The following is a 5,330-nucleotide window of genomic DNA, read 5'->3' on the forward strand; positions in this document are numbered from 1 at the left end:
TTCCTCAATTGCACAAGGTCTCTCTTATTAGTGTTTAAAAATTAATTATTTTATCCCATTTTCTCATTTTTTTCTTGCCTATGGACATCTATTCTACTTTGTTGAAGGCATTTAGTCATGTTGAGGTACATTTATGTATTTTTATGAATGCATTATATTGTTAACGACTCATCCCGTGTCTATATTATACTGTATTTAAAAAATCCACACATGTTTTTAAGAGCTATATGTATCGCTGATCTACTATTTCTCACTGTTCATAGTCATCCATGGCGTACATCCCATTTTATCTGTCACTCTTTGTCACGGAACCCCACTCCCCACACCACCTATAACAACTCCTCGTTGCACATCATAGTATCACAGGTAAGGACCCAAGTGAGAATTTATTCAGGGAACATACACAGCAGCTAGTTGCTAGGCCATGGATAATTCTCTCCAGAACATCCTTAAAAGTCGACACTCATACTTTAGTGTGTAAGAGTTCTTATCTACACACTGCCTGCATGCTTTGAATTTCTTCTAGCCTAAAAGATATAAAATTGTTTTTATTTTTATTACTTGATAAGTAATTGATATGAACATGTCCTCATATGCTGATTTGATTCCCACCTCAGTTCACGGTAACTACACTCCCACCGTGATTAGGCCATGGACTACTCTTTCTCTCACAAATGGTACAAATCTGCAAGAACACCCGATTGTCTCTCCTTTCAAAATATACACAGAACACACTCACTTCTCCACTCTTCTACCCAGGTGTGCTTCTGCAGCGGCCTATGGCTATGTCTCTGCTTCTCCTCTTGTATCCCAGCATGCAGAACGCTCCCTGTAAAACATAACTCAGACCATGCCACTCCTCTTGTGGGTTTTAATATTTTCTCCACAGGTGTCGGACAAATATTTGTTAAGTACATATTATATGCTAGGCACTCTTCTAGATGTTCTCGGCGCAACAGTGAAAAAGCATGCAAAGCCGTGGCATGGTAGCTCAGATGGCTACAGTGTGGTCCTTATATGCCAAGGTTATGGGTTCGATCCCCAGTCAACCCACGAATGCATAAATGGAACAAAAAAAAGGAACCTTTCTCTTTTCTCTGTTTCTCTGTTTCTCGTTTCCTTTCTATCTCTCTAAAATCAATCAATAAAAACATACCTTAAAGCAAACAAAAATCTCTACCTCATGAAGATTACATTCTAGTTAAAGGAGATAGACAGTACGTATAATATATAAGTAGTACATGTAGCTTGTGTGTGGTGTTCATTGCTATAGAGAAAAGCAGAATAGGAAGGGGAGGTAGGGGAGATGGGGGCGCTGAAGGTTTTGGCAGAGCCCTGCATAGAGCACAAGCACGCTCCCTGTTAAGGAATTCCTGATACTTCAGAGTTTGTGTCGCTGTTATAACTGGCATATTATTTTATGTTTTAGTTGGTTATTCCCGATGTGCAGAAATGCTCTTGATTTACATGGTGGTCTTGTATCTGGTTCTCTCTCGTTAAGTCTCATAGACTGCTCAAATTTTTCCCAGATACATAAGCATATCACCTGTAAGTGGTGATGGTTTTCCTTCTAGTCTTGGTACATCTTCATCTGTTCTCTTATTCCTAGGCCAGGACCTCTAGTGTCAGCCAGTGGCTGTGATAGCAGGGGTCCTTTCTTGCCCCCGATCCCAAGCAAGTCTCTGGGTTCTCCATTACATGTCCTGTTTGCTGTGGGTTTAGGGCATTTAACCCTTACTGAGTTAAGTTGTTGAGAACAAAGTGTAATAAAGTGAGGGAGTGCCTGCCCCACTATATAGGAAAACATATAAGAAAGCAACCGCAGTTAGACCCATGGTATTGGTGTAGAAAAAGACATGCACCAGTGAATCAAAATACAACCCCTCAAGGAAACTTTTGTAGGTGGGAATTTATTTTATCCTAAGAGCATAGTCGCAAGTGAAGTTAGGAAGACACGTTCTCCTAAATGAATGATTGGGGACATGGCTGTACTATCAGGAGAAAGAAATGTCACCTATACAACATCCTGTTGTATGTCATAGAAATTAATTCTAATATCCAGAGTTAGGAAATACACCTTACTAATGCATTTCAGGCTGTCCCCTTCCCTTCTAGAACACTAAATAACCATAATAAGATTTTAAAACATGAGAGACCAAATCCAGAACGTATAGAGGACCATGAGTAAGAAGGGGCTGCAGCAGCACAAACTGGTGGTTGGAGAAAGGTCACGGGGAAGGAAAGCGCAGCACAGGGAGTGTGGTCAGCAATATTGCCCCAACTGCGGATGGCACCAGGTGGGTCCTGGATTTCTCGGGGGATCACGTTGTAAATTATACAAACATCTAACCACTGTGCTGCACACCAGAAATTAATACAAAGTAATATTGAAAGTCAACTGTAATTGATGAAAAACCCCCAGTATTTTATGAGGAACACCAGTATTTTATGAGGAATTGGAGACTAGCAAGCAAGTTTTGGGGGTCTCTTTCACCTTCTGAAGGTCCAAAGCTAAGGTAGCCTCTGTTACACCTCCCCTTCCTACTGCAGCGCTCACACAGGTAGCCCTCTGTCTCTTTTGCTCAGAAAGCTGGCTGGGAGAAGATGCTGTGGACATCAGCTCCCAGAAAAAGCCAGGGAGAGGACATCACAAACCCTTTCCTGGGACGACTCCAGATGGACAGGCCCATTAGGGGAAATTGTCACTCTCCCTCATGGGGATGGGTGGACCACAAACCCTGGGCCTACCCCCACTTCACTGCAGAGTGCTTAACACGCTCAGTGTGTTCTTTCCCACAGGATGACTGTAGTGTATTAGCAGTTCTGAACAGTGAAAATCCCTCAGTACACACCAGGGTGTGGAAGGGTGTCTTCCTTAAGTGAAAGGAAAGGCCAAGTTGAAAAGGTTACAGGATGAGGTGGTAGATTTGCCAGTGTGGGGAGCAGCATCTGTCTAGGGACCAGCATGCAAAGGTCTTCCTGCCCATGCTCAGACTAGACAATGTCCCCCAGGTACCCCAGGGATGGCCTGGCCCCAAAGCTATTGCTCAAAGGAGGAATGTGGAGATGGGCAAGCCAGAATGAGGGTGTCAAGATGGAATCACATCTTCATGGTCACAAAGTGGGATAAAGTCCCCACCATTTGCAGGTGGTGTTGCTGAAGACTCAGACACACAGCCCCTTGAGAAATTAAAGTTTGTTGAGCTCCTTCCCACACTCCAGGGACAAGGCAACAAAACTTTCATTGGCAAAGTTGACATCTAGGTTAGGGTGTTAGGAGCAGAAGTGACCAGACAGGGGAGGGAAAATAAAAGAAGTTTAATAAACAAAACATAATTGGCCCCTCGAGACATCATCACTAAAGTTAAAGAAAGTTACCTTATCCAACTGCACTTGCTTCAAATGACACGGGTGTCCCCACCTTGCAGAGGACCACCGTCTCCTGTCTCTGAAGGTGGGTCTGGCCTTCTTCAGTCTTTCTGCAGCACTTATTCAGGAGCGTGAGTTACAAAACCACGTCCTGTAATTCATGCTGCCTTCAAGCGCAACAGTGTGGTGCTTTGATGTAATTGTCCTCTGGTGACAATGTGCCCTCAGAAAAATGTTGTGACTCTCCAAGTTGGGAAGCCAGGACTGGTCAAGTGCTTTACGTTTAAGGGTTCCCCACCGTGATCAGCCTGAGAATGCTGATGAGTCAGGGCCAGATTTGCAGTCTTTTTTGTATTGTTGGCACTACTACAGGTCTCCTCTATTTGTCCCCATTTTGCCCCCTCCACCCAGCCTCCCCTGCCCTCACCTCCTGGTTGTTTGTGTCCATGGGCTATGCATATAAGCATGTATGTTCTTTGGCTAATCTCTTCCAGTTCCCCTCTCCCCTCTCCCCTCTGACAGGGGGTGTTGTGTCCCATGTCTCCATGCCTCTGTTTCCCTTTCGTTCATCAGTTTATTTTGTTCACTTGATTCTACGTGTAAGAGAGATCATACGGTATTTGTTTTTCTCTGACTGGCTATTTCGCTTCACAGTATAATCTCTGCTTTTCAGTGTCTCCTGGAAACAGCAGGCTGGTGCCAGGTCTGCATGGATGGGCCTTTGCTTTGCTGACGCCAGTAGAAAGGTGACCCTGGGAGACTAGCTCTTTTTCCTCCATACAGAACTTCAGTTTGGGGGAGACGTTTTTATAGTAACATCCCCCTCTGATTGCCCATCTGGGGCTGGGCAGAAACATAACGTAGCTTCTCCAGAGCCCAGTGTCCACACTCGTATGCTGAATAGGTCACCTAGCTGGTACATGTTCTTAAAACAGTCTTGTAGTTTCAAGTTTCATTCTATTGTACATCAATGAATAATTTCATTTTTTTAAATTTATTTATTTATTTAGTTTTTGTTACCTTTATTACTGGTAGGTAAGTATATGTATATTCCTCTGGGAGAGGGATCATTTATGCTGTGAGCTTCATTTTACAGATGTGAAAACTGCTGTGGCAGGATTTTAGGAGAATGTGTGCTTTTTCGTGAAGCATCCATCCAATGGGAAGGGTCTTTCAAAATGAAAATAAAATGTTTGAGTTACATTGAAAAAATCCAAAGAAACCGAACTGTCGTTGGTGATGATAAATGCAGGTATTCCACCTGAAATAAAAATCAGTGTGGGCTTCTCACCGGGACTGGCTCTATCCTGATGCTCCTCCACCAAGGGCTTTGGGGCTAAGACTAGAAAACAGCCCAATAATGGCAAAGGGCTGGGAAGGGGCTGAGCAGGGCAGAGGGGAGAGTGTGCCCACAGGTGGCTGGGTGGCCTGGATGCCCTTGCTCCTTCTCCACCTCAAATCTGTGCCATCTGCCCCACTTCCACACTGCTCTCCTCACGTTTTATTGGTCTCGTCTTCTTCACCCCTTATCAGTCTTCTCTCAACACTATTCCAGGAGCTCTGGGTTAAGGGAGATGGTGTGGATCTGCCCCACTGTGCTTCGACAATGCAGGGATGATTCTGGCGGAGGACGTGCTCCTCCTTTACAAAGCAGATTGTCATAATGGGGCTGGAGAAGAGAAATGAAGCTTGTATGGAAATAAGTCAGCAATGCCAAGTATGTACCTTAGCTAAGTGGTTTTCAGTCTTCTGTCTTTTGGTGGGGAATATTTTTTTAAAACGTAACTGGAAAAAAAATTGTCCTGAATATTTGTATGAGTGTGGGGGGGATTGTCTTGAAAAATCTCACTTTTCAAAATTTCTAGGGCTCCATTGATTTCTCTGGGAAATATATTTTGATCAAGGTTTCCACCATGATAGACCCAAATTCTAGAAAAATCTCACTGCTAGGAAGGACTCAA

This window comes from Desmodus rotundus, chromosome 6 (genome assembly GCF_022682495.2).
Source record: "Desmodus rotundus isolate HL8 chromosome 6, HLdesRot8A.1, whole genome shotgun sequence".
Lineage (NCBI taxonomy): Eukaryota > Metazoa > Chordata > Mammalia > Chiroptera > Phyllostomidae > Desmodus > Desmodus rotundus.